Genomic DNA, 19,195 nt, shown 5'->3' with positions numbered 1-19,195 from the left:
GAATAGCATTCTGTCTCCTCTCCCATACTGCCTTCTGGTTCTATAATTTCAGCTTTTTGCGGGGTGGGGTGGGAGGGAGCGGGGGGGAGGGTAAGAAACATCTCTCTAGCTGTTATGTTTGTGAAGAAAACGTGACCAAAGTGCCAATGATATAGAGCAGTGGTTCCCAAACTTGTTCCACCACTTGTGCAGGGAAAGCCCCTGGCGAGCCAGCCGGTTTGTTTACCTGCCGCGTCCGCAGGATCAGCCAATGGTGGCTCCCACTGGCTGTGGTTCGCTGCTCCAGGCCAATGGGAGCTGTTGGAAGCGGCAGCCAGTACGTCCCTCGGCCCACGCCGCTTCCAGCAGCTCCCATTGGCCTGGAACAGTGAACCGCGGCCAGTGGGAGCCGCGATCAGCCGAACCTGCGGACGCGGCAGGTAAACAAACCGGCCGGCCCACCAAGGGCTTTCCCTGCACAAGCGGCGGAACAAGTTTGGGAACCACTGATATAGAGGTAACTGAGTTTGCAGACAGCCTGAAACAACAGCTAGAGAGATAGGGCGGATGAGGTAGTATCTCTAACATCCTGAGAGCCACACGGCTACAACACCACTGCATGGAACAAATAGGTTTCAGAGTAACAGCCGTGTTAGTCTGTATTCTACCAGCAGGAGAGTGAATTTGTGTGAGGGGGTGGAGGGTGAGAAAACCTGGATTTGTGCTGGAAATGGCCCACCTGATGATCACTTTAGATAAGCTATTACCAGCAGAACAGTGGGGTGGGAGGAGGTATTTTTCATATTCTCTGTGTATAAATAAAGTCTGCTGCAGTTTCCACGGCATGCATCCGATGAAGTAAGCTGTAGCTCACGAAAGCTCATGCTCAAATAAATTGGTTAGTCTCTAAGGTGCCACAAGTACTCTGGTTACAGTGTGTGTATGGTAACACCCATTGTTTCATGTTCTCTGTGTATATAAAATTTCCCCTCTGTATTTTCCACTACATGCATCCGATGAAGTGAGCTGTAGCTCACGAAAGCTTATGCTCAAATAAATTGGTTAGTCTCTAAGGTGCCACAAGTACTCCTTTTCTTTTTGGAACAAATAGCTGTAAGGTGAGGTATTCCATTCACTTCAATAAGTGCCAGTGATGATAATTTAGAGGTCAACATGGTTAGCTATTTTGCTACTCATCAAGGTATATTAAAGGGGAGGAGAGGGGAGACTCTTACCAAAATCTACACAATTTACTCTGTGTGCTCGGGTTATTTTGGCCCCACAAGTTGAGTAGGTTTAGCAAGAGTACCACCACTTATTCCCTCCCAGGCCCCAGCTAAGGAGGAGCCAAGCCAGCAGAAGTTCAGCAGGGCATCTGACTGAGTCCCACAGAGGAACCCAGCAAAGCCAATGGATGTATTAGAACTCCAGTAAGGGGGAGAAACCAAAAAGAGCACAGCATGTGTGATCATATTTTTAACATCTGCACAATCTGAGAGTGTCATCTCATTTTGTCGTCTCCAATGGGTGGAGTTTGGAGTAGAATCATAGAAGATTAGGGTTGGAAGAGACCTCAGGAGGTCATCTAGTCCAACCCCCTGCTCAAAGCAGGACCAATCCTAACTAAATCATCCCAGCCAGGGCTTTGTCAAGCCGGGCCTTAAAAACCTCTAAGGATGGAGATTCCACCACCTCCCTAGGAAACACATTCCAGTGCTTCACCACCTTCCTAGTGAAATAGTGTTTCTTAATATCCAACCTAGACCTCTCCCACTGCAACTTGAGATCATTGCTCCTTGTTCTGTCATCTGCCACCACTGAGAACAGCCTAGTTCCATCCTTTTTGGAACCCCCCTTCAGATAGTTGAAGGCTGCTATCAAATCCCCCCTTGCTCTTCTCTTCTGCAGACTAAATATAAGCCCAGTTCCCTCAGCCTCTCCTCATAAGTCATGTGCCCCAGCCCCCTAATCATTTTCATTGCCCTTTGCTGGACTCTCTCCAATTTGTCCACATCCTTTCTGTAGTAGCAGACCCAAAACTGGACGCAATACTCCAGAATACTCACCTCGATCTACTGGCAATGCTCCTACTAATTCAGCCCCATAGGTCGTTAGCCTTCTTGGCAACAAGGGCACACTGTTGACTCATATCCAGCTTCTTGTCCACTGTAATCCCCAGGTCCTTTTCTGCTGCTTAGGCAGTAGTTCCCCAGTCTGTAGCAGTACATGGGATTCTTCCATCCTAAGTGCAGGACTCTGCACTTGTCCTTGTTGAACCCTATCAGATTTCTTTTAGCTCAATCCTCCAATTTGTCTAGGTCACTCTGGACCCTATCCCTGCCCTCCAGAGTATTTACCTCTCCCCACAGCTTAGTGTCATCAGCGAACTTGCTGAGGGTGCAATCCATCCCATCATCCAGATCATTAATGAAGATGTTGAACAAAACTGGCCCTAGGACTAACCCCTGGGGCACCCTGCTTGATACCGGCTGCCAGCTAGACATCGAGCCGTTGATCACTACCCATTGAGCCCGACAATCTAGCCAGCTTTCTATCCACCTTATAGTCCATTCATCCAACCCATACTTCTTTAACTTGCTGGCAAGAATACTGTGGGAGACCATATCAAAAGCTTTGCTAAAGTCAAGATATAGCACGACCACCACTTTCCCCACAAATACCTTCCCTTGACCCCCTACTGACAGGTCCCCTGTAAACTAGTCATATGTTTCCAGTTACATTTGTTTTAAATACTTTGCTACATGAGTAAAGTTTTAGAACACTAATCAGAATGAGCAAAAAATCAGATGATGCTTTAGAAACTCATTTGAAGCACGAAACAGGCAAATCACACTTGTTTACATTTAGTGAAAATTACAACAGTTGTGTTAGCAATTATTTGTCCCTTGTGACGTGCATGCAAGTATGTTGTTTCCCAATAGGGCTTATGTATCTTATTGTTGCATATCTAGAAAGAGAGGGATAAACGGACTTAGCCATCCATTTTCTGAGAAACAAAAAGAACCTCACTGCAACAAGTGTTTACCATTTATGATCTCCTATGTGGAAGGAACTACAGACTAGGGCAATACTGTAATAAGCAGGGAAGTGAAAAAGTTGTTATATGGGCGAAATGAACAAAGGTTATGATCACAAAATAATAATGAAAGCATCCTAGACAGCCTGCAAAGCAAACACACACAGCTTCTGAGGTCCCAGATGTGGCCTGTTGTAGTTAAATGTCAGTCATAACAGGATATCAGATTTCTGAATCAACAAGCACAGCGGACAAAAGAAAATGCATCCAATTTGTCAAATTTGCAGTGAGGGCCAATGTTTAAAATATGAAAGCTTTTAATAAAGTATAACCATTTTCCTCCCAAAGAACAAAACCTAGAGCACTGTTCCATCTTCCAACTGCACAGCGTTCACCTCTGTATTTAGGATACCTTAGATACTGTAAGCTCCATGAAAAGTTTGTCAATAAAAAAAGACAACTTTTAGCTTGCCATGCTGCATGTTTAAGCTTAAAGTTATCAGCTTCTAATATATTCATTGCAATATCAGGCATCCTGTTCTTTGTTAACACAGACAATGTCAATTTGCAGCTTTCCATTCAGTTTGAATCTGTATCAAGGAAATCCAAAGCAAACATCTGTTGAGGAGCTCTGAGGTCTTAGAATCATAGGAGTGGAAGGGACCTTGAGAGATCTTCTAGTCCAGTTCCCTGCACTCATGGCAGGACTAACTATCATCTAGATCATCCCTGACAGGTATTTGTCTAACCTGCTCTTAAAAATCTCCAATGATGGAGATTCCACCACCTCCCTAGGCAATTTATTCCAGTGCTTACCCACCCTAACAGTTAGGAAGTTTTTCCTAATGTCCAACCTAAACCTCACTTGCTGCAATTTAAGCCCACTGCTTCTTGTGCTATCCTCAGAGGTTAAGAACAAGTTTTCTCCCGCCTCCTCGTAACAACCTTTCATGTACTTGAAAACTTATGTCCCCTCTCAGTCTTCTCTTTTCCAAACTAAACAAAGCCAGTTTTTTCAGTGTTCCTTCATAGGTCATGTATTCTAGAACTTTAATAATTTTTGTTGCTCTTCTCTGGACTTGCTCCAATTTGTTCACATCTTTCCTGAAATGAGGTGCCCAGAACTGGACACAATACTCCAATTGAGGCCTAATTAGCGCGGTCTTGTCTATGCACAATATAAGCACACTTTTCGGTCTTTTCTACGTGGAAAAGCTTTTATGATATAGGCTCAGGCATGAAATTAGGCCAATTAGTGTTACTGAGGTATAACACTCCCTCCTCTCCCCATAGGCGATGGTCTTAATCCAGTATAAAAAAGGGCCTTTTTCAGTTTAGTTTACAGTACTTGGGAAGGGGTTTAAGATAAACCAACCCCCATGTTCTCCCCCACTTTTACATCAGAATAAAAAGTGTCGGGGGGGGAAGAGGAAGGGGAGGAGCGGGCATGTTATACTTTATAGCTATCTGACTACACCTGTATAACTGGTAAGACAGGAAAGTTTTACCAGTTATACAGGTGTAGTCAGATAGCTATAAAGTATAACACGCCCGCTCCTCCCCTTCCCCTTATACTTAGAGCCCTGCATGGATACAAATTTATATCCGCGGAACCGCAGGGCTCTCCCAGAAACCACAGCAGCGAAAGGAGCAGAACGTGGGGCCACCGCTCCCAGGAGCCAGCGCCCTGTGCCGTCAGCTCCCCTGGAGCAGCTGTACCGCTCCCAACCCTGCTTCTGTCCCTTCCACGCAGCTGTCTGCGTCTCCTGTTTAGGGTCGGTGCAGCCACACCAGCAGCTCCTCTGGTGTGGGGCACTGGCTTGTGGGAGCGGCGGCCCCACGTTCTGCTACTTTTGCCGCTGTGGTTCCTGGGAGAGCCCTGCAGTTAAGCAGATTCCAATTTATATCCGCATCCACAGATATAAATGTGTATCCATGCAGAGCTCTACTTATACTGGTATAACTGCATCCGCACTGGGGGTTGTACCACTTGAACTGCATTGGTGTTTAAACATACATGATTCAAGTGATACAAAAACTGTATGTTGTGCCCTAAAATCACATGTGACAGGGCCGGGCCAGATGGCTATAAGATAGTAATAGAAGGCAGATATATTAGCCCCAAGCTAAGTAGGTCCCTTTCCCCTGGGTATGGTAACAGGAAAGGTTCCAGAATAATCAGGAACCTTCTGGAGACAATTAAGACAGGCTGATTAGAACAACTGCAACCAATCAAGAAGCTGCTAGAATCAATTAAGGCAGGCTAATCAGGGCACCTGGGTTTTTAAGCTGAGAGTGAGAACGTGGACTGTTGGAGGACTGAGGTGTACAAGCATTATCAGACACCAGGAGGAAGGTCCTATGGTGAGGATAAAGAAGGTGTTGGGAGGAGGCCATGGGGAAGTAGCCCAGGGAGTTGTAGCTGTCGCACAGCTGTTCCACGAGGCACTCTAGACAGCTGCATTCCACAGGGCCCTGGGCTGGAACCCGGAGTAGAGGGCGGGCCCGGGTTCCCCCCAGATCCTCCCAACTCCTGGTCAGACACAGGAGTCGTCGACCTGGACTGTGGGTTCAGAAAAACGGCCAAGCTGAGGGCTGCTGTGAAGCTCCAAGGCGAGCAAATCCACCAATAAGCGCAAGACCCACCAAGGTAGAGCAGGAACTTTGTCACACACTGCTTCAAATGTAGCTGAACCCCACAGCATAGCTGCAGCATAAGGAGATAGAAGGGGTTTTCTGTTGTAGGAACACCACCTCCCTGAGCGACAGCAGCCACCACAATGGAAACATTCTTTCATTGACCTAACCGTGTCTACACCAGGAGTTAGGTCAGGCTAGCTATGTTGGTCAGGGGTGTGGATTTTTAAACTCACCCCCTCCCTCTCCCTTTCCCCTCTGAGTGCCACAGCTACAGTGAGCTAAATTTTAAGTGTAGACCAGGGCCTGCTCAAAGCTAAAACCTTAGGTGAACCTAGCTACATTGCTCAGAGGTGTGAAAAAGTCACACCCCAGACAGACCTAATTAAACTGACCCCAGTTCCGGTGTAGACACCACTAGGTCCATGGAAGAATTCTTCCGTCAACCTAAGTACCACTTCTTGAGGGTGCAGATTAACTACACCAGCAGGAAAACTCCTTCCGTCTCTGAAGCGTCTACACAATGGCAGTACACCAGCATAGGCCTTCGGGTAGGTCTACACTATGCTATGCTATGCTGGCATAACCCTGTAATGTAGACACAGCCTACACTGACAGAAGGTTTTTTTCCCCTGTTGCTGCACAAAAGACCACCTCCCCAAACGACAGCAGCCCTCTTCCATCTACAAAGCTGCGTCTTCTCTGGCAGTTAGGTCAGCATAGATTTTTTTCATACCCCTGCCCATCTCAGCTATGTTGACCTAATGTACGTGTAGCTCATGTCCAAGCTGAGCTGCTGCAAAACCTGTATGGCCACACATGTATCAATTCCAAAGTTGCATAGGGTTTTAACTAAATCCATTTTAAAATTGCACCTTTAAACTGGTGTACTTCTGTGCATAAAATAAGAATTAGGAAGCAAGAAGAAATCACTGTAGCAATGTAGCACAGTGACTGGGAAAGAGAACCCAGACAGCTAACCACGGTACTATGGAAAAACATTAAGGGCACGTCTTCACTGGAAACATTGAAGCGCTGCCGTCGCGGCAGAGCGCTGGCAGAGAGCTGTCCCAAGGCTCTAAAAAACCACCTCCACGACGGGAGTAGCTCCCAGTGCTCCTGCACTATCTATGCTGGCACTTTATAGTGCCGAAACTTGCTGCGCTCAGGGGGGTGTTTTTTCACACCCTTGAGCGAGAAAGTTGCAGTGCTGTATAGTGCCAGTGTAGACAAGCCCTAAGAATTGATTCTTGACTTTCTGAAATGGAATGCAACTGTCAAGTGTCTGTCCCAAGATGGAAAAAGCTGGCCTAGCTTGATATAAGCCAAATATATTCTACAAAACAATGTTTTAATATCTCTCTCTTCTCACAATACATGCTGAACTGTACTGTCTGCATAGGTGCAGATCAGCTAAATCGATGCTCAATTGTGTTTAACAGGCACAGATTCAGAACGTGTGGTGCACTAGGTGTTAACCATTCCTGGAAGAGCGCTGTACATGGTTTACTTGGAGATGCAGGCCAAAATAAACCATGTTCAGCTGCACCACGGTCAGTGAGAAGCTTTCCTAACATGGACAAGGCTATGGATGACAGGAGAGTTCAAATGAAAAATGCAACTCCATAAAGAGGAAGAAAACACAACACATACCCTCTAATAGAGAGAATGTACAAAAGAGAATTAGAAAAGGAGCTTACATTTTTCATTCCCACCCTTAAGGTTTCTGCCCTTACTAGCCCCATGTTTTTACATGCTTATCCCATGCCTGCGTGTGAATACTATGAACTAAAGTCTTAAGGGTAAATGCAAAACAAGCAGAGACTAGCTATATAAAGTAATATTGCTCAATGAAGCAGTTTTTAAATTGTTTTGAATTAGATACTCAAGCTCTCCTCTGCCCCGAGATTCAATTTTGCACCTTTTTCAGAAAGCGGGTTCTTTACTAACGCACAAAGCTTTGTTAAAAATCTTTACTGGTCACAAAAGACCAAAGGGCCCAATCCTCCACTGCACCTTGCCTGGTCATTTATACCCGGACAAACCCTACCAAGTTAGAATTATTCCCTGACTTACATTGTTGGTGACATTTTGCATAGATGTAGATGTGAAATAGGTGGGGTATTCTATAATAGTTTCTGAATGCTATATAAACACTTCAGGAGTTAAGAGACAATGTCTGGGCTATAAACTGGGAAGATCCTACTTGCCTGGCCCCATTCAGGTTTTATAGCTTGTTTTGTCAGTACTGAGAACCAACAGATCAAAAGGCTATAAACCATTCAGGTCTCTCTCTGCCCAGAGGAGGTAGGCAGTTGTTTCAGAGCAGTTTGCAGGGAACAGACAGACACCCACGCACTTAGGGGTCTGAAGCTAGACCTTCCATCCTATGGTGATAGGGTAAGAGACATGCATATAGAGTATTTGTTGTTTGAAAAAACTTTATCTATTACTTTATGAACATAAGAACAGTCATACTGGGCCAAACCAATGGTCCATCTCGCCCAGTATCCGGTCTTCCAAAAGTGGCCAATGCCAGGTGCTCCAGAGGGAATGAACAGAACAGGGCAATTATCAAATGATCCATCCCCTGTCCTCCAGTCCCAGCTTCTGGCAGTCAGAAGCATAAGGATACCTAGAGTATGGGGTTGCATCCCTGACCATGTTGGTTAATAGCCACTGATGGGCCTATCCTCCAGGAACTTTACCTCATTCTTTTTTGAGTCCACTTATACTTTTGGCCTTCACAACATCTGATGGCAACGATGTCCGAGAGTCGTGTGAAATACTTTCTTATGTTTGTTTTAAACCTGCTGCCTATTAATTTCATTTGGTGACTTCTGGTTCCTGTGTTATGTGAAGGTGTAAAACAAACACTTATTCACTTTCTCCACACCATTCATGATTTTATAGACCTCTATGATATCATATCCCCTCTTACTCATCTCTTTTCCAAGCTAAAAAGTCCCAGTCTTATTAATCTCTCCTCATATGGAAGCTGTTTCATACCCCTAATCATTTTTTTTGCCCTTCTCTGTGCTTTTTCCATTTCTAATCTCTCTCTTTTGAGATTGGTCAACGAGAACTGCACACAGTATTCTAGGTATGGGCCACGGATTTATATAGTGGCATTATGATATTTACTGTCTTATTATCTCTCTCTTTCCTAATGGTTCCTAACATTCTGTTAGCTTTTATGACTGCCGCTGCACATTGAGCAGATGTTTTCAGAGAACTATCCACAATGACTCCAAAATCTCTTTCTTGAGTGCTAACAGCTAATTTAGACACAATCACTTTGTATATATAGTTGTGATTATGTTTTCCAGTGTGCATTACTTTGCATTTATCAAAGCTGAACTTCATCACCCAGTTTTGTGAGATCCCTTTGTAACGCTTTGCAGTCTGTTTTGGACTTAACTCTCATGGAGTAATTTTGTATCGTCTGCAGACTTTGCCACCTCACTGTTTAACCCCCTTTATCCAGATCATATATGAATATGCTTAACTGCACTGGTCTCAGTACAGATCCTTGGGGGGATCCCGCTGTGTATCACTCTCCATTCTGAAAACAGACCTTTGATTGTTACTCTTTCTGTCCTATCTTTCGACCAGTTACTGATCCTTAAGAGGATTTTCCCTCTTATCCCATGACTGCTTAGTTTGCTTAAGAGCCTTTAGTGAGGGATCTTGTCAAAGACTTTCTGAAAGTCTACGTACACAATACCTACCGGATCTCCTTTGTCCATGTTTTTGTTGACCCCTCTCAAAGAATTCCAGTAGATTGGTGAGGCATGATTTCCCTTTACAAACACTGTGCTGACTCTTCCCCAACAAATGGTGTTCATTTCTGTGTCTGATAACACTGTTCTTTACTATGCATTGTTCTTACTGTTAAGATTAAAGACACTTTGGTCTAAGAAGGCTGCCCGGTCACTCTGTTAACCACTGGTCACAAGCTCCTGAATGGAAAAACCACAGGTACCTGAACCCAGTTGGAACTGTTGAAGGTAAGCACAGGACACTGTGGGCTAGGACGTCATGTAAGAGTGGGAGAACTGCAGGATTCCATCCTAAGAAAGGTCTGACATGCTTGGAATGTGCACTCAGAGACCAGGGAATGAGTCAGAGATGTAGCTAGTCCTGTAATCATGACAGCAGATAACTACATCAGGTACATGGCAGTGAAGAATCGGGCCTAAGATACATAGAGATGTATATCCAGAGCAAGATTAATGATAGCACCATTCTTCCTAAACTCAGTGTGTTAGTGATTGACTTATTCCCTGGAGAATGAGGGTTTATATCCCTTGTAATTTCTTTTTAATCCCATCTCATGTAACCGTGAATGTTCACAGGTTCCATATAAACACCCCGTTCATTTTTTAATCCTGCTAAGCTTTTCCACATTGCAGGTGAAGAAAATGCATAAGTGAATTAATTTCCCTGCTAAAGTCTGGTTGGTTGGGGGAATTAAGTTGGTGATATTGGCTGTTCACTCAGTTGTTGCTGGCCTGGCTCATCCCACATTGCAAAAGAAACAATCCTCTGATGGCATCACTCTCCTAGCCTGTACCCATGTGCTCTGCCCCAAGGAGGCACAACATGACCCTTTATGATTTACACAGTCACCTATGAGCAGCTAACCACATCCTGTACTGCAGGTATTTGCTTTGGGACTACATTGAACATTTCAACAAAGTCATCCACCACTGTGACATCTTCCCCCCTCCCACAAGTCCCACAGAAGCATCTCGGCAGGATTTATGGGAAGAGGGGTGAAAAAGGAAGCCTTGTAGCTCCCTTGGAAATCCTTTCAGCTTTTTCAGGCAAGTAAATGCAGATCCTAATCATGTCACATTAACTTATCTGCCTTCCTCCCAGCCTCTTCTTAGAGCACTGGCCTATATGGAGACCTTTACAGTATTGCCCCTGCAGGAGCTGAGCTTGGAAGCAGGGAGCCAGTGAGATGGCCCAAGGCCTGTAGGTTCTAAAAGGATTCAGCAAGATTCAGAGTGGAACACTCCCAGCTACATCAATGGTGCAGCATCTATTGCTCCTATTGGTCCTTTACCCCTCCCCACAAATAAGATGTCTATACGACAAAAAATAAAGAGACCTGTGGCAGCAAATCTCAGAGCCTGTGTCAACTGACTTGGGCTTGTGGGGCTTGCAGTATGGGGCTAAAACTAGCCTGGGCAGAATAATAAAAGGGCAAAATTATGTACAGCGTAAGAGCACACAGTAAACAAACTTTCCCATAACAAGCTATGTAAGAGCATGCAATAAACACTAATAGGGGAAGTCTAGCAGGTTTTGATGTTTAGCAGAACTTTTTAAAATGGTAGAAGCCCTTGTCATTGGTTCGACCCTCCTCCCACTCCCCAAAAAAATTTGAGTGAAGAACCAAGAAAAACGTGGATAGCTCAGTTGTGTCCTTTGGGGCTCCCTGTCGCAGCTGGCATTCCTCATAGCACCACTCTTCCGGCAAGGAATCCTACATCTCCCTGTGACTTTGGCTCATCAAGCCAATGCATAATGAAAGGGAGTGTTTTCCACATCATTCCCTGGGAATTTCTGGTCAAACATAGCATGCCCTACTCCGGATTGTTATTATTCTACCTCGATGCAAATAGGAAAAGTTTCTAAAATATAACTGTGTGCAATCTGTAGAATTGTCTTTTTAAATTGATCCAACAAAAACATGCTTTGGAATGATTTTTGCCATCAATATTGCCTCAGAATTTTCCATTTGCTACAGAACTGACTGGGGAGCTGCAGGAATTGTGAGGCCCTGGTACAGTTAGGACCTGTGTGTCACCAGCATATAAATGGTCCTCCTGAAGATGAGTAGGGGGTTAAGTGAAATTCCCACTCTTACACATGGTGAATGCTACTGAGTCTGCAAACACACTGAAGTAAGCAAACGGTAACACTAATTCAGGTAACTAGGATATCTTCACTGCCAGGAGCTCTAGAAACCGGTTTTTTCTTTTCAATAAAAACTTTGCTTCTGGTTACTAGAGAGAAATTTCTACACTTCAAAGACAAAGACCTTTCTACACTTCAACACTGAAGAGCATTCTCCCTGCTGATTAGTCCTGCTAGACTTAGGTTACAGGGTTATTGCTTACTCATCCTAATGTATATTAAATGACACTTTAGGGATTGTTTTTAACCTTAGCCTGTTTCGGGGGAAACTGCTTGCTTGCTGTACTGCAGATGAGTTTGGCTGACATAATTCTGGTTTGAATAATGTCTGTCAAATAAAAATAAAGCTTTAGTTTCCTTTAGAGGAGCTGGTTACTGAAGCCAGACTCAGCTGTACTTTACAAGCATTTGCTCTGTTTACATAAAGCTGTTCTTGGCAGTTGGCCTGTATTTCGTGAGATGCTGTTTATAATAAGGGTGTTTCACACATTAAGTTAAGGGTGCGCCTACACTGGCTATATTCTGAAATTTTCCCACCACTGCTCTGGCATTAGTGCCGCTCCACCAATAGCGAAACAGCTCATGTTGAGCAGCTGCTGGCGTTTTCACCATGTCATCGGCAGCTGTTCAAAGTAAATATAGATCACTGAAGGTTAAAAATCTGGTAGCCTGTCTACTTAGCACTGTCATCATTGTTAGTGTGGGTGATAGGGCAGCTTTGAGAGAATTTTAGAAAACTGCTCATATACCTTAGTTGGTGGAAGAAGCGGGGATGCAGATTCACGGGTTCAAAGGTTAACATGCATAGTGCACAGGTTGTTTGATAGAAATGGTCAATACTGCTTCTTAATAAAGCAACTCCCTTTCTGTGTAAGTGGTCTTCAGAAGTGAAATAGAAGATTTCTACAAGATCAACAAAAGTATTCGGTACCAAAAGCCTGGTTAACTTTAACTAAAGGTTATTAATGGTTATTAATTCTTAAAGGTTATTAAAGGTTATTAATTCTTCACTTGCTAAAACGGCTGTGCCGACTTCACAGTGTGTACGCACACTTTTACTTTTTTTTAAAGTTCAGAAATTCTCACTTAAGATTGTTAATGAATATTCTCTAGCATATTTAATTTATAAATCTCCAATCTGCAAATTAGGGACAGATGCCTTAGAAGGGATTTTCCTGTGCAAAGGCAGGGAAACTCATGAGCTGGGACTCAGTTTATCTGGGACTCATAGGGTACATCTACACTACAAAAAAAGACACACAGCAGCAAGTCTCAGAGCCTGGGTCAACCCACCTGGCCTAATGCTATCGTGCTAAAAATAGCAGTGTACACATTCAGGCTGGCTCCCAGGCTCTGAGACCCCACAAAGGGAATGGGTCTCAGAATCTTGTGAAGAATTATTTAAAGGAAGGAGAGATATGTCAGTGAGAGTCAAATGAGAAGAAGAACTTAGAGAGGATAAAATATTCCATAATTCTAGATTCCGATAATTAAAATACCAAGAACACCATAGCCTATTGCTAGACTTTATGAAGCTGAACAATTGACGTTCACCTACAAGGAGCAGCCAAATACATTTATGTATAGCTGGGTGGGAGTGACCCCATTTTTTCTTTCAGTTCCTATTGCACAAGGGCCTATCATTGAAACTCGCTTTACTCCCTTTAAGATCTGTGGCAGGTGCTCTGCAGAAAGTCATCTTTTCTGTATCTACCAGATATATATTACATTTTAATTTGCAAACCGTCAGTCATATGATTCTTGTGTGCAGTTAAGAGGACACATCAAGTAATGCTTTGGCTACACCTTAGGAACAGTGGGAGGAGAGAAAAGGGCATACACACCTGCCATAGTCTTGCCTCTTGGTAGATCATGCAGTTGGATTTTGGGTGCAGGGGCAATTATACCTCTATGGGCATACTGCCTACAGTGTGTCTGCATGGCTATGGTCGTCTAAGGCCATGCTTAACTTGAGACTGTGAATTTAGCACAGCACTGCGAAACCCTATTTCTCATCCATTAAGTATCCCCAAACCCTGAGCATCGTTTTTGTCATTCATCATCAGCTAACTTCAGTTACCAGGCTAGCTGCACCACTGTCCACTCTGAGTGCATCTGCAAAGGCAACGAGCTTCCAGCCATCACCTTCTTTGGAGTGGAATTACGTGATTCTCCCACTAAGGGCTTGTCTACACAGACAGCGCTGCAGCTGCATCACTGTAGTACTTTAGTGAAGACACTACTGCGCCAACCGGAGAGCTTTTCCCATCGACATAGTTAATCCACCACTGCGGAAGGTGGTGGTAGCTCTGTCTCCCTTCAATATAGTGCAGTCTACACTGGGTGTGAGGTCGGTATAACTACATCACTCAGGGGGGTGGATTTTTCACACACCCCCCCGAAAGCGACATAGTTATATCGATGTAAATTGGTAGTGTGGATCTGGCCTCAGACTAGGACCTGGGTTACAGACCTGTGTGTTAACTGTGATTATCTCAGCAGGCTCTAGTTACATTCAGTATCCACAGCTCAGCTGTGAGCAGTTATTAATTCTCTCACCCAGGATAAATAAAATGTAGAGGAAAGGAAATGCTCATCTCTCCCTGGTGTGAGCATTATGAAGGAACTATGAGGAAAAGGAAATATTCCCTCCATTCACATTTTCTTCCCTGCTCTTTTTTGTGTTTATAGTGAATTGCTAAAACCTGGGATAAGAAACTACCTGGGATAAGAATATTCATTGAGGTTTGTTCAAAGTGTCTACAGTAATTAGGAAACATTTCTGTGCACTACTGCCATATAATCATGTTCTCTACTCAGGTAAAAGGTCAGGAGTGGGAAGCCAAACAGCCATTACTTAGCATTTTTAAATGTCAGGAAATGCAAAGCTATTGATAATTCTCCAAAAGAAAACGTTAATAAAAATGTTTTCATCCACCCGGACAAAGCTGCTAGCTGAGATGAAAATCACCCAGCACCAACACAGAGTGAAAGTCTCCCAAAGCAGGTGTTAACTGGAGAGGGGTGGGGAGGAGACAATACACAAATCACACACTAGGCCTTTTCAGGATTCTGTATGTAGGTCAGATGTTCACTGGCCTTGGCCTGCAAACACTGAGAAGCCTGGAACGGCTCTCCCTGGCACAAGAAGCAATGCAAACCTCCACACATCCCCTCTCACAGCACATAACAGACTATGACAATCAGAGCTTTGCATTCCACAGGGTAGGACAAAATACAGCATATAATTAAACGTTCATTCATAACATTCACAAGTCAAGATCTTACCAATACAAAACTGTTTTTCTTCAAAAGGTTTAAGATAAGTTGGTAGCAATAAATGCAGTCAGGACAGTGTGTTAAGCTCATTAAAGCAACTCTGGCAATTGCTTACGGACGTACTGTCAAAGAATTTTAAGTCCAATCCTGGGTAAATAGAGACATTTAGCACCAACGAGCCTGGACCTTGAACTTTAGGTGAAGCTTGGTATAAAATGGCATATTGCTGAGAAGGATTATGGGTTAGAGATGCTGCATTTGGTGCCCCCTTTATGACAGCAGCTTCTCAAAAGAAGCCTACAGCTGTAATCCATCTGATGAGGAAGTTAGGCCACAGAAAAGGAGTCCTGAGAAGCTACTAAAAGCAGTGGCAGATGCATCCATTCTGGTAAAGAGGTGACATATTTCCTTTAAACCTAATACTGCATGACAGTCACAAAGTTAATTTAACAGAACAGCTCTTCCTGGTGACTAATCTCTGTGGGCTTGAAAATGTCCAGCAGCTTCTTGCCAAAGGATCAATCTACCTGGCCAGGTGAGAAGTACTCACTCCATCACCACTCCTAAGGTAACATCCATTAAAGCCATGTCTCTTTAGTTTACTTCTTCACTTCCTCAGCACCAAGTCATCTTTATCCTCATCCCGCAGCCCCATCAGTTCTGCTCCCCACCAGATAAAATAAATTCTGTTCGCTCTCTCCAACATACACGCCGGCACTCTCCCCATTAATACATTCTGGGATCTAATCTCTCCACCAAATCAACAAACTCTAGGTTCTCTCATGTCATGCAGCAGCGATAAAGGATATCACAAAGAGTCGCTTTCTTCCAGCGCTGAACGTGGAACTATTGGAATCAGAGTGACAGCATTAACCCTAAAGCTGCTGTCTCCCTGCTTCACTGCAGAGCTCCTGCCCAGAATCTCCCCAAGCCTCACTCTGCACCTTACCCCTCGCCTGGCTTCCTGATACACATTTAAAGAAGCAGTGCACCTCCTCACACTCCACTGCCACCATTACTGAATACTGCGCTCCATTATCCCCCAAACAAATGAACATGGGCCCTCTCACCTCTTTGCAGCCTGCTCTTAGGTTACCACTCTCCTGGATACAGAGGAGACCCTCAGTGTTCCAGCACCTCTTCTCCACATGGACTTCTTTACGCACTGCTCCCCATCCTGTACAAGAAAAGCAATGCCTATGCTGCTCTCCCTCTCCTCCCTTTCCTGAAAACACTGGTGCAGCTTTTCGCCTTCCCAAACAAGAGGAAGTGGCTCAGAGACCATGAAATTCAGGCCTTCCCCCACCCCACCAAGTAAGGAGCCAGCAGCTCCCAAGCCCCATCTACTCAGGTAAAATTTCTACTCATCCTGGACAAGTGGGTTTTTCAAGCCCTTCCCGTGGAGCAACTATTCTAGCGTCACAGCCTCTATAACGCATGTGTGGACATTCCTGGGGGGGGGGGGCTCCACAAGTGCATCGAGTCTTAATTGAAGAGCCTGTTTGCTCCCACACAGCACTTTCAAAACTGCCTTCAGTGAATGAGCATGTGACAAGTTACAGTGCCTCAGTGTTTCGGCCCAGAGCTGACACAGGCTACCAGGAGACTGTCTGCAGCTCAGGACAGCTAGGAGACTGCAGCTGTATTTTCAATACTTTACGTTTAGTGGGTCACTAAAAAGTTGGCAACTTCCTGCAAGCTGCACCGCCTCAGCCTCACATATGGGTGACGTTATCACTGTGCATGGTTACAAGGACAAACAGAACGGACCCAGATAAGGCAGGTAGGACGCAGCGTGCTATAATGCACTTGGCTTTCCATTTAGGAGACTGCGAGGTTACTCTCTAGCAGCTGGCCACACAGAGGGTAAAGGAACTTGCTTCTAATGCCAGCTGTGGAATTTCCCACTTAGCTCGAGTGGTAAAGGCCTGTGTTTTGGAAGGCAGCGGCCACGCTCAGGTCTAGCTCAGGCTCTCCCCCTCTCTCCAAGAGGGATTTACATAGCAATTGTATCAGTTGTCTGAAGCATGCTGATCTTTCTTAGGGTTGATGCCTGCATTCTTTTCAATAGCTGTAGCGCTGTTAACCCCTTGGTACTGGCTAAATTAGCAACACACCCTCTACTACTGTACACATGAGAATACACTGCATCACTGCATAATGACTTTGCCTCTGAGAAATCAGATGTTTAAATTCAGCACAGGGCTGTGGGAACCCTCTACCTTCCCACTCCCTCCCTACACACCCCAAGTGTTTAAATCCCCCTCGGGATTGTGCCTGTCCCACTGCTTTTACCTATCATACTTCTCCACTACTGTTGTCAAAAACCGAGCAGCAGTACACGGACAATGATAGCAGTGTTCTGCTTCCCAAAGAAGTTTCAGCACAGAAACAATAGAGGCACAGGTGCAGTCCTTTGTTGCTGCTATTTGGAGACAGGCAGAGCAGTTTTTTTATAAATTCCAATGTACCCTTTTCAATTCTAATTAGGGTCGCCAACTTTCTAATCGCACAAAACCAAACACCCTTGCCCTGCCCCCTGTGCTGCCCTGAGGCCACTCCCTCCATCGCTCGCTCCCTCCATCGCTCGCTCTCCCCTACCCTCACTCACTTGTTCATTTTCACTGGGTTGAGGCAGGGGATTGAGGTGTGGGAGGGGGTGAGGGCTCTGACTGGGGGTGTAGGCTCCAGGGTGGGGCCAGAAATGAAGGGTTCAGGGTGCGGGAGGGGACTCCAGGCTCGGGCAGGGGACTCAGGGCTGGGGCAGAGTGTTGGGGTGCGGGAGGGGGTTCGGACGGCAACTTATCTCAGGCAGCTTCTGGAAGCAGCCGGCATGTCCAGCTCCTCAGTGGAGGGGCTAGGGGGCTCAGCATGCTGCCCCCGCTGCTCCCATTGACCATGGTTCCCAGCTAATGGGAGCTGCGGAGTCGGTGCTCGGGGCAGGGGCAGCACGCGGAAGCCCCATGGCTGGCCACCCTATGTCTAGGTACTGGAGGGACATGCCTGCAGCTTCCCAGGAGCTGCGCAGAGCCAGGCAGGGAGCCTGCCAGCCCCGTGCCATCTGGACTTTTAACAGCCCGGTTAGCAGTGCTGACCAGAGCTGCCAGGGTCCCTTTTTGACTGGGTGTTCTGGTCAAAACCCGGACACCTGGCAACCCTAATTCTAATACAGAACTAAACTGACAACAACAAGCTGAGAGAAACACAGTAGGTTCATGAACTAATTTTTCATCTCTAAGCCCTAGATTAGAGCTCTGGGTTACATGACTGTTGTGAAAGAGTTTCCTAGCCCCTAGTATGGTGTGTACTGTTTCTTTATAGCTGTCACAGGAAGCCAGGCAGGAAAAAGACTGGGAAAAGCTCTAGGCATTTTAAAAGAGAGTGTTTGCAATTGTTAAATTATATTATTTTTGTAGCCTGCGTTTTACAACAGTTTTGAAATGCTCCAGTTTTTCAGTGGTATTTAAAGATTCTCAGTCCCAGTCTGCCTCCTGAGGCTCAGTCACTGCTGGGAAATACAATGACACTGTACGGCATATTGTTAAAGAAGCAGTCCCCACAAAGAGACCAGTCAGTTTCACGGAGTGGACAGACTTAAATTGTGCTAGGCATTTATAAAAAAAAGTTATTCCTTTATTGAGAACAAAAATTAATAGTGAGCTAAATACATGCTACCTTCTACTTCACAGAGGTGTTTAATTGTAAGCAAGCAGTACCACTGGCATTTGCAGTACCACCGGTCTACAGCACAGCAGCTCTCTTTTTAACAAGCAGTCAGCATTCAAGTGCCAGAAAACTAGACTTTCATGCAAACTGCGTACGGGCCAAGGCTACAGCTCTATGCTGACATGAGCAAACAGACGTTATCTGGACGGCTCACTATGTATCTCACTGCGCATTCCAAGCTATCATCAGATACCTATTTTCTAACTGAAGTTTAGATCTAAAGGTCACATTCCAGTACACTGAAATACTGGACCAAACCCAATCCAGGTAACTGCTGCCAAAACCCCACACATCAGTAAAGGACCCATAATGTGACTAATTAACCATCTTTGATTTGTTTTTTCCCCATTCAATATTTAGCTACAAAAACATTAAAAGAAAATCAGCAAAATAAAGTATTTCTGTGCTAATCATAGTATGATACAAACTCCTGGTAACATATATGCGCCACTAAAGTACTGTGGAAAACCCTAGAGATATATGATAAATTAGTGGGGGGGGGGGGGTTCTTTCAAAAGAATGCTCCCAGAGTTGTATTTGTTTACAACTGTGAAGCAATAAAATCTGCTATGTGATTTATTATTGGTTTCTCTGTATGGGCTGCCT

The 19,195-nt window shown here is 44.9% G+C and overlaps 1 protein-coding gene across 4 annotated transcripts in view; it reads right to left on the bottom strand.

The window, feature by feature from the left end:
- Positions 1-19,195, bottom strand: part of KANK1 (KN motif and ankyrin repeat domains 1) — a 170,750-nt gene that overhangs the window by 62,620 nt on the left and 88,935 nt on the right. The window lies entirely within an intron of this gene.

The sequence above is a fragment of the Lepidochelys kempii genome, chromosome 5 (assembly GCF_965140285.1).
Source record: "Lepidochelys kempii isolate rLepKem1 chromosome 5, rLepKem1.hap1, whole genome shotgun sequence".
Lineage (NCBI taxonomy): Eukaryota > Metazoa > Chordata > Testudines > Cheloniidae > Lepidochelys > Lepidochelys kempii.
This window is presented reverse-complemented; position numbering and strand designations above follow the sequence as displayed.